Genomic DNA, 11,546 nt, shown 5'->3' on the forward strand with positions numbered 1-11,546 from the left:
TGTGGAGAAGTTGTGGAGTTGCTGAGATGAATCATGTAAGCTCTCGGAAGTTCTCTATGTGATCTCTACCGAAGAAGACGCACGCCAACGGCCTTTATCTGCGCCAACGGTCGGATCCTGATCGATTGGATTGCTCCCAATCAATCGGGGAGGCTTTGGATCGATCGACTGATCGATCCAGAGCTCCTCTGTGCTCTGGAAATTTGCCTGGATCGATCGACTGATCGATCCAGGGCTTATCGCGATAAATCGCAGCTTCCCAATCGATCCACTGATCGATTGGGACCTCTAGATCGATCAGCTGATCGATCCAGCAGGCTTCTGTGCGCTCGCGACTGCCTCCCAATCGATCCACTGATCGATTGGGATGAAGGCTTCTCGCAGGGACTCCCCAATCGATCGGCCGATCGATTGGGCTCCAGCCAATCGATCGGCCGATCGATTGGGCTCCAGCCAATCGATCGGCTGATCGATCCAGCTTCTGGTTTTTGCCCAAAACCAAGTCCCAAGCCCCCCAAACCAACATCCGGTCAACCTTGACCTGTTGGTTCATCATGCCTAGCATCTGATCTCCCTTGACCTGCTAGGACTCCTTCACCAAGTATCCGGTCAAACCCTTTGACCTTCTTGGACTTTTCTTCGTGCCAAGTATCCGGTCAATCCCTTTGACCTACTTGGACTTTCACCACCAGGTGTCCGATCAACCTTGATCCACCTGGATTTCATCGTGCCAAGTATCTGGTCAATCCCTTGACCTACTTGGACTTTTCTCAATTGTCTGGCTTCACTCACCAGGACTTCCAATCTGCCTAGCTTCACTCACTAGGTCTTTCACCTGGCTTCACTCACCAGGATTTTCCATCTGCTTGGCTTCACTCACCAGGATTTTCCATCTGCTTGGCTTCACTCACCAGGACTTTCATTCTGTCTAACATCCCAGTTAGGACTTCCCAGTCAAGTATCTGGTCAACTTTGACCTACTTGACTCTTCTTCAACCAACCTGATTAGACCCTGATCAGAGGGGAATTGCATCAAACAATCTCCCCAAATGAACAACTACAACTGCACTTGTCCATATCATCGAAGTCTTGTATTGTCAAACATCGAAACCCAAACCAAGACTCAAGCTTGGTCAACTAGGTCAACCTTGACCTAAGGGATATTGCACCAACAATCTCTCCCTTTTTGATGTTTGACAATACCACTTGTTGAGTTAGGAAATAAGGCTAATCCTATAGCCTCAACTCCCTTTATGCCAATATATGAATGATGGTTCCCTTCATTCTCCTCCTTTTCTAGAGGGCAAACTCCCCCTTTAGGTACTGAAGGCCTAACTTAACCATGCATTCTCCCCCTATTGGCACACATCACAAACAATCCCCATCTTTGGGTACACATCAATAAATTCACTTGTTGAAAACGCTCCCCTTTGGGACTCTCCCCCTGAAAAGTTGCTCATCGTTGTTCACAACTTCACTCGTTGTGATCAACACGATAATGAAGGTCCTATACCCTTCATTATCATCAATGCTCGCCCTTGAGCATTAACAAGGTCCAATAACCCAAATAAAGGTCTCATACCCTTCATTTGTCCTTGACCCTACATTCTCCCCCAATGTAGTCAAATGCCCATCCTTGAGTATGTTTAACTTAAACAATGAAGATATCCACTCTTCATTGTAAACAAATGCTCAACCTTGAGCATGTTCTTAAAAGAAGGTTAACCACCTTCCAAGGTTCATGAAAAATAGTTTTCATGTCTTTAAAGAGTACCTCCCCCTAAAGACATGGTCGTACCTTCTGTCATTGCACCAACAATGATTTGGAATCCCTAAACCTTTAGGAAACCCAAATTTATAAGTTTGGAGGTTTAAAAGTTCAAAATTTGAATCAACCTCAACCTAAACCTCTACTTAGTCTGCCTTAACCAATCCATCCTTGTTTTCATCATGAAAACTCCCCCTATTGTATACAAATATGTTTTAAGGGGTTTGGAATGGTTACATAGACTAACCATGGTTCAAAGATGCTGAAATCAGGCCTTCCCAGCCAAAATCAGCATCTTCGATCGATTGGAGTTGGGTTCCAATCGATTGAACCAGCTTGAATCGATCCACTGATCGATTCAAGAGGGCTGGATTGATCGGTGGATCGATCCAGGAAGCTTCTGTTTGTGAGAAGCTTGCTCTCAATCGACCGCCCGATCGATTGAGACCCTTCAATCGATCGGGTGATCGATTGAGGTCTGATAGTTGCTGAAATTTCATTTCAGTCAACTTCAGAAACCCCTAGAAAATTCTATAAAATTCTAAAAATCATAAAAATTCGTGTAGACATTTCTTAGGGTATATACTATTAAGGAAAATTAGTTTTCTAAGGAAATACTCCATATTTTCAAAGACTGACACAAACTTGAAAACTTGCAAAAATTTTAGTGTTTTCTTCAAGTTTGTGTCTAACTATTCAATGGTGATTACTATCAAAAGATAGCCTTCACCAAGGTTTTCCGAAATCATTTTAAAAACATTTTCAAAACCAATATCCCACCATGTTCCTTGGCCTTAATGTACATGACTTGTACATTAGCTTTCCCAATGATGGGAACACACATAACTATGTGTTTTGATGAACTTAAAACTCAAAAGAATGCACTAAATCAACATCTTGAGTTTTGTTCATCATCCTAACATCTCACTTGTATCTAATGTGCATTAAAACACATACAAGTCATCTTATAGGTCTTTGTGAGATGTAAAGTTTGGTTTTGCTCTAATCTAGGGATCATGCATATCAATCTAGGCATTTTTGAATTATAGACATCCACCAAGGATGTTACTTGTTGATAAACCTGTTGATAAATGTCATTTGTCCTTAATTTTAAGGAAATAAATATAATGCATGATAATGTTATGGCATACATCAAAATGAAATAGCTTTCAAAAGAAAGATTCCTATCACTACATGATGTATGTATGACATGACATGATATTTTTATATTTTTCATAATAAGTCATGAGTGCAAAATACAAAACTAAATATGATGTCATGGCATATAGTGAGCAAACAATCATGGCAAGGTTTAGCATAAATAAAATACCTAGATTACCTATCTAAGTGTCCTTAAACCTTAGCTAAGTTGAAAATTAAACCTAGATTGCCCTCTAAACGCTCCAAGAAAATGCCAAAACCTAAATTGGTATTTTTAATTCTCTTGATTAATTTATGCCAATCGAAATTAAGTATATTCCTCAAGTGTTGGCATATTTCGTTCTTCCACAAGAGTAACACTAAGAAAATACCAAAATCCCAACTTGGTATTTCCTTATGTTTTCCCAATATGTGCCATTTTCAAATAAAATCAATACTTCTCAAATTTGGCACATTTTACTCTTTCAGAGAGTAAATCATAAATCCATTTCATTTTCAAAGGTTAATAATAACCTTGAAAATGCTCCTTGAGTGTCAACTTCATCATGATTGGGTTAACTACCCTTCCACTTATAGTTGACACTCTCTAACCCATCTATGGGGTAGAGAAAATGCTCCTAGGAACTCAAAACCTATTGGTACTCCTTGGATGCTCTAGGTATTCACTAGGGATAACTTCCCTAGATACCTTCCTAGTGACCTTGTTTGGCTTCTTAGAAGCCTTGGTCACCTTTTCTAGGTCAACCCTAGGGATTGCTTCCCTTGTGACCTTGTTAGTGACTTTCTTAGACTTCTTAGAAGTCTTAGTCACGTTTGTTGTTGCAAAGATACTTCTAGGGATAACTTCCCTTGTATCCTTGACTTGACTTCTAGACTTAGGGTTGGTTCCATAGCTATATGGAACCCTATGATAGGAAATTACATCATTCTTGGCCTTTGGTTTGTATCCCAAACCTCTATGGCCATTGGATGACTTTGATACTCCTAGCCCTAGATTTTTACCCTTAGACCCTTGTGTTCCATTTTTGATTTTTCTAAGGGTCTTCTCTAATTTGTCAAGTCTTGACCTCAAGACTTGATTTTCCTTCCATAATTCTTCAATCTTAGGTTTTTCACTAAAACCTTGATTGTTCTTCTTCTTAGGCAAATACCTAGAATCCTTAGGGTTCTTGCCTAAATTCCTATCTACCTTTCTAAACCTAGGTTGAGAGGTTTTAGCATGATAAGCTACATGATATTCCTTAATTTTATCATGTTTCCTATTTTCATGGTAAATAGCATTGAAATGATATAAACTTGAATTAGCATGCTTTTTATCATAATTTAAAGGGGTAGGCTCAATAAAAGTTACCTTCCTTTTTACCTTGGAGGCTCCCCCTTGAAATGAGCTTTCTCCAAGAGCCTTGACCACCTTCTTCCCCTTAGAGCATTGACTTCGGTAATGCCCCTTTTGATTGCAAGAGAAGCACACAATGTGCTCCTTGCTCTTCTTTGTATTGGGGATGGTCTCCTTGGGCTTCTCCTTGCCCTTTTGTGCCACTTGGCCCTTCTTCTTGACCAATTTAGGGCATTTACTTTTGTAATGCCCTTGTTCCCTACATTCAAAGCATATAATATGAATTTTATTGTTAATTGAACTAGTTATACCTTCTTGTGTAGGGATGGCACATGATCCTCCTTTTGATTCGGAGGTTGAAGCTTCCTCTTGATCCGAAGATGATACTCCTCCATTTGATTTTGCTTGACTTGTGGAGGTGGAAGCCACTTCATCCTCTTCTATTCCATTTGACCCGGATGTAGAAACTTCTTCTTGCTCCGAGGTCAATGATCTACACTCCCCCTCAATCCTAGAGGTGGAGGCTTCATCATCTTGTACATGGAACAAGGAGTATGCTCCCTCCTTGTTCCCTTCATTGCATTCCCTCTAAGATGAAGCTTCTTCTTGGACTTCTTCTTCGGAAGTTGAGCATCTCTCAACTTCGGAGTCCTCCTCTTGATCTTGCTCCAATGAGTCGCCCTCTTTGGATTCCTCTTGATTCGGTACAGTGGAGGGGATCTCATGAATAATTGCCAACTTGCTCCAAAGCTCCTTGGCATCCTCGAATTCTCCAATCCTCGAATTCTCCTTGTTTCTTCATAGATGTGGAGCGGAAATACAAGAAACAACTACAACAATTCTAACAAATAGATTTTACTTGGTATCCACCTCACAAGAGGTGACTAGTCCAAGGATCCACGCACACACACACACCTCCACTAATAAACACTCCTTTTCGGTAACTACCGAAGGCGGAGAAGCCCTACAAGTTCACACTACAAGAAGAAAGGGAAAGGATACAAAATACAGCACAAGCTTACAAGGAAACCCTAACCCTAGCTTTCTTCTTCAGTTGTAGATCCGCCTCTTGACTTGGAAAACCTCCAAGAACCTTCAAGAACTGGCGATCTGAACTTTGTGGAGAAGTTTTGGAGTTGCTGAGATGAATCATGTAAGCTCTCAGAAGTTCTCTATGTGATCTCTACCAAAGAAGACGCACGCCAACGGCCTTTATCTGCGCCAACGGTCAGATCCCGATCGATTGGATTGCTCCCAATCGATCGGGGAGGCTTTGGATCGATCGGCTGATCGATCCAGAGCACCTCTGTGCTCTGGAAATTTGCCTGGATCGATCGACTGATCAATCCAGGGCTTATCGCGACAAATCACAGCTTCCTAATCGATCCACTAATCGATTGGGACCTCTGGATCGATCAGCTGATCGATCCAGCAGACTTCTGTGTGCTCGCGACTGCCTCCCAATCGATCCACTGATCGATTGGGATGAAGGCTTCTCGCAGGGACTCCCCAATCGATCGCCCGATCGATTGGGCTCCAGCCAATCGATCGGCTGATCGATCCAGCTGCTGGTTTTTGCCCAAAACCAAGTCCCAAGCCCCCCAAACTAACATCCGGTCAACCTTGACCTGTTGGTTCATCATGCCTAGCATCTGATCTCCCTTGACCTGCTAGGACTCCTTCACCAAGTGTTCGGTCAAACCCTTTGACCCACTTGGACTTTTCTTCGTGCCAAGTATCCGGTCAATCCCTTTGACCTACTTGGACTTTCACCACCAGGTGTCCGATCAACCTTGATCCACCTGGATTTCATCGTGTCAAGTATTCGGTCAATCCCTTGACCTACTTGGACTTTTCTCAATTACCTGGTTTCACTCACCAGGACTTCCAATTTGCCTAGCTTCACTCACTAGGTCTTTCACCTGGCTTCACTCACCAGGATTTTCCATCTGCCTGGCTTCACTCACCAGGACTTTCATTCTGCCTAACATCCCAGTTAGGACTTCCCAGTCAAGTATCTGGTCAACTTTGACCTACTTGACTCTTCTTCAACCAACCTGATCAGACCCTGATCAGAGGGGAATTGCACCAAATAATCTCCCCAAATGAACATCTGCAACTGCACTTGTCCATATCATCGAAGTCTTGTATTGTCAAACATCGAAACCCAAACCAAGACTCAAGCTTGGTCAACTAGGTCAACCTTGACCTAAGGGATATTACACCAACACGGTTGGCCGGTAACATACTGAGAATTACGCTCGAGAGGGCTTTGTCCGGTCGAACGTGAGCACATGGGTGCTCGCTCGACCTTTGGTTGGCCAGTAACATGCTAAGAATTACGCTCGAGCAGGCTTGGCTCGGTCGAGCGTATGCAAATGCACGGGCGCTCGTTCAACTTTCAGTCGGCCGACTATGCATCCTTCTTATCCTTCTCGATCTTGACCCCTCCTTTACCAACCAGGTCAACATATCATAACCCGTGTCATATATAATTTATATTTGTTAAGCTCGCAGGCCATAAATATATTTATTAAATAAAGCTCGGGCTTGGCTCGATTATAAACAAGTCAAACTCAAACATTCAAGAGTTCAGCCAGCTCGGCTCGATTACACCCCTAACAATGGTATTGTCCATTGTATATTTCAACTTATTTGGAGGTGTTATGCAGGAGGAGATCCAAATTGGATTTTTTTTTTTTTTAAGTAGTTATTCGTTAATTTTTTTTAATTATATTTAATTTTATCCTAAATATTAGGAACCAAGTCTTGTTAGTTAATTTATCATAAATCTTAGGGAATAAATCTAATTGGTTATTTTTTCATTTAGATTTTTTTTAGGGTTTTAAGAGCTATATAAATCTATGCTTAGATGATGTTTAGGACAAGTTATTTTGATATTGAATCAATTGGTTTTGCTTAAGCCACGTTACGGCTACATCTCTTTTATTCTTCTATTCCCACTCTTATTTTTTCGAGAAGGGTTTTTTTTTTAAAACCTAGCTTGGTCTACTTCTTATTTTATTATTTCTCTCTTGTTTTCTCATTAACTCCTCTGAAACATCACGCCCCAGAATAATCTATATTCTACCCAACGTCAGTTAGTATCAGAGCTCAATAAGATCCAATGGAGGGTCATCGTGGACGTGGTTGTGGTCACAACAAGTAGGTTCCGAATGAGGAAGCCTAGCACCATGATCGCAATATCCATGATATAATGATGATTGACTATTTGCAGAAGCAAGTTACGGAATTAACCCAACATCTGCCATCACGGGATTTTGAAGATCATGAGATTTCTAATCATAACTCTGAGTCTACTTTTGAGAATCCATATCACCATCATACTACGTACCGGGAACACTGTAGTCAAGAGGAATGATATGGGGACTTTGGTTTCCAAGTTGATCTTCCTAATTTTTTTGGCACATTACAAACAGAAGGCTTCATTGATTGGCTCAACGAAGTAGAGAGGATTTTCAAGTACAAGGAAGTACCTTATCACATCAAAGTAAAATTGGTCATTATCAAGTTCAAAGGTCGATCCTCAGCATGGTGGGAGCAGCTTCGGCAATCATGAGAGAGATAAGGTAAATCTAAAATCACCGATTGGGAAAAATTGAAAAAACTTATGAAAACACACTTTCTTCCCTTTGGCTATGCGCAAACGTTGTTTCAATGACTCCATACATTGAGGCAAGGGGCTAGAACCGTCGACGACTATACAGAGGAATTCTATCAGCTTATTGCTAGGAACGATCTATCTAAAACCAAGGACCAAATGACAGCACGACATTTAGGGGGATTACGACAACCCTTACAAGATTCCTTGAGCCTCCGCTCACTCTGGAATGTTTCAGAAGCTTATCAGCGAGCTATGACGGTTGAAAAACAATTAAACCATATACCAATAAATAAAAGCGATCAAAACAATTGAGTTGTTCGCCCTCAGGAGTTGCGCCCTTCCCAACAGCCACCACAAGGTAATTCTAAGACCTCTATCAAGTGTTTTCGATGTGGTGAACAGGGGCATCGAGCTTCAGATTGTAAAAGATCCCTAAATAAAAAAAAACAGAACTCTGCTGGTTGAGGAAGACATGGAGGATGAATCCGAACAAATTGATGAGCCAATTTACGACGATGATATCGATGATGAAATTCTTTATGGAGATGGTCATGAGACTCTCGTCGTATGCAAGAGCCTACTAGTCCCCAAGGAAGAATCAAGAGAGGATTGGCTGAGAACTAGTATCTTTCACACAACTTGCACAGTTGCAGACAAAGTTTACAAGATGATTATTGATAGTAGAAGCTGTGAAAATATTGTATCTGAAGAAGCTGTGCAAAAGCTGCAGTTGAAGATGGATTGGCATCCAAAACCCTACAAGTTGTCATGGCTGAGCAAAGGGAGTGACGTAATCATAAATAAAAGGTGTCTTTTAAATTTTTCTATTGGCAGCAAATATTATGATCGAGTATGGTGTGATGTTGTGTCAATAAATGCATGTCATGTATTGTTGGGACGACCTTGGCAATATGATCGTAGCGTCATCCACGATGGATGGAAGAACACCTACACCCTCAGCATCAAAGGGAGGAATATCGTATTGGCTCCTCGACGAGAAGGAACCCCTTCAAATTTGGTAACCAATAACTCTACACTACTTTCTATTGGATCGGATAAGTGTGATGGGGGGGGGGGGGGGGGGGGAATATCGCGCTTTTAAAACTTTTCTTTTACTTTAGAAAACAGAGTCGTGCAGCGGAAAGTAGAATGAAAAACTTGTTCGGTTACTTGGTTCGAAGTCTAGGTCGACTCCTACTCCAAGGTCCGGGATCCTTGACCGCACCCATGGGCAATTCACTATAATTCTTTTTTCCGAAAACCTCGGAAAGAAGCAGTGTGTATAAGAGATGAGTAAGATAGTAACTGTTGAATCACGTGGTTGTTTTGATGTGATCAACCAAGTTGGTTAGGTCCTGCTTTGTGTTTGACCCCTGTGTCTGAGTGTGCAGGAGCTTAGGAGCGCAGAAAGTCTAGCGGAAGACGCAGCTAGCAAGAAGGACGGCACGGTAAGGGAGCCGACGGGCTCGGTGCGTTCGAAGGACGCGAGAGCTGCGGAAGAGTACACCGGTGGTCGAGAAGAACGTGGGCAGCGTTCGAGGGACGTTAAGCCGGGAGGAAGGCTGCTCGAGGAGAAGGCCGAAAATTGGGTTCGGGTGAGCCCTATTTCGGTTGGCCGGAATCACTCAAAAGAACGGGACTTCAGAAGACGAAGCAAAGAAGCAAGCAAGCTAGAAAAAGCTACCAGCCAGCTTGGAGGCGCCTCCATCAGGCTTGGAGGCGCCTCCATCAGGCTTGGAGGCGCCTCCATCAGGCTTGGAGGCGCCTCCAGCTTGAAGGTGCCTCCAGTTTGAAGGCGCCTTCAATGCCTGTTGGAGGCGCCTCGGACCTGGCAGAAATGAACGTTGAGCTTTTGGATAAAGTTTTATCCACTCTCTCGATGGAGGCGCCTTGGACCTTGTTGGAGGCGCCTTGGACCCTCGGGATAGACTTTCCAAGAGCTATATAAAGGCCCCTGGAGCTAGGAAATATTCAACAACTCAAGCAATCAACTGTGTAGTCTTTCCTAGCAATAGTTCTAAGCTTCCAAAGTGTAAAAGGCTTCTCCACCTTCAGAGAAGGAGATTTTTCTAGTGCGAGCTTTTCATCACCTTGGATTAACAACCCTCTTGGTTGTAACCAGGTTAACTCCCGGTCTTCTCTGTCCTTCTGTTTAGCTTTATTGTTTTTATTTTATTATTATTGCTATTGCACTTTCGAGTTGAAAAATCCGAGGAGGGTAGTTTTAATTTATGCAGGCAATTCACCCCCCTCTTGCCGACCTCCGCTGCACCTACAATTGGTATCAGAGCAAGACCGCCTCAGAAAGACTAATAGCCGACTGAAGCACGACGATCAAGACGATGGCCGAAGCGAATATTCATCCCCCAAAGTTTGACGGAGACTTCGCGACGTGGAAACGCCGGATGGAGGTATTCTTTAAAACAGACTTCGATATTTTACTAACTATGAAATATGGTTTTGAAGTTCCGAAAGACAAAGAAGAGCATCAGTGGAGCAAGAAGGAGCAAGCCGAATTTGTCGCCAACGGAAAGGTAGAGTTCCACCTACTTAGCGTGCTGCCACCATAAGAGGTAAGTCGGATCGGAAGCTACGACTCCGTGAAAGACCTCTGGGAAAAATTCTTGGAGCTTCACGAAGGTACCTCGGAAGCTAAACTTGCGAGGCGCGACATCCTCCGGACCCAATTAATGAACCTCCGAATGAACCAAGGTGAGAAGGTAGCACAACTCCAAGCAAGGATCAAAGAGCTGATCACGCAACTAACCAATCTTGGAGAAGAAGTAACAAACCAGGACTCAATCTGGTACGCGCTCAACGCCTTCCCCAGAACTCCAGAGTGGGCCTCCTTAGTAGATGTGTACTACATCTCTAAGGATTTCGAGGTAAGTACTTTAGAAAATTTGTTTTCTACCTTTGAACTTCATGAATCTCGGATTGCAGAGTCCATTAAAGTGGAGAAAGCAAGTCAGAACATTGCCTTGAAGGTAAGAACAAACGATTCTGACTCCGAAGCCTCGATCGACGAATTCGAAGCTACATTAATGGTAAGACGATTTAATAATTTTTTTAAATCTAATAAATTTAGAACGCAGAAGCATGAGCGAAAAAGAAGAACGGTTCGTTGCTACAACTGCAACGAAGAAGGGCACATCAAGGATGACTGCCCGAAATTAAAAAGCAAGCAAAAAGAAAAGGAAAAGGTCAAGTACAAGAAACCAGAATCCTCCAAGCACAAGAACCTGAAGGCCACTTGGTCAGATTCGTCGTCTTCCGAATCAGACGTCGAAGCCTTCTCGGGGTTAGCGCTAATAGCTAACCATCAGATAGAAGAAGAATCAAGCTCAGAGATGAGCATAGATGAAGGGGGAGGAACATCAGAAGAGGAAAGCTGCAATGAAGGGGGAACCTCACCAAGTCAGGTAAGTAAGGTACGTAATCTAACCCCGATTCAGTCTTTTCACTTTATTAAGTCTCTTTCTAAAAACTTATTCAAATTAGAAAAAGAAAATGCTGAATTGAAATTGAACCTAGCAAAAGCATGTCCACTAGAAATGTATGATAATCTAAAATTAAAAATTAAAAGTTGAAATTGAGAAATTGAAAGATAATGATGCATGCTTAAATAAATTTCCAAAATCAAAATCAAGAATTTA

This window comes from Zingiber officinale, chromosome 11B (genome assembly GCF_018446385.1).
Source record: "Zingiber officinale cultivar Zhangliang chromosome 11B, Zo_v1.1, whole genome shotgun sequence".
In the NCBI taxonomy this organism is placed as follows: domain Eukaryota; kingdom Viridiplantae; phylum Streptophyta; class Magnoliopsida; order Zingiberales; family Zingiberaceae; genus Zingiber; species Zingiber officinale.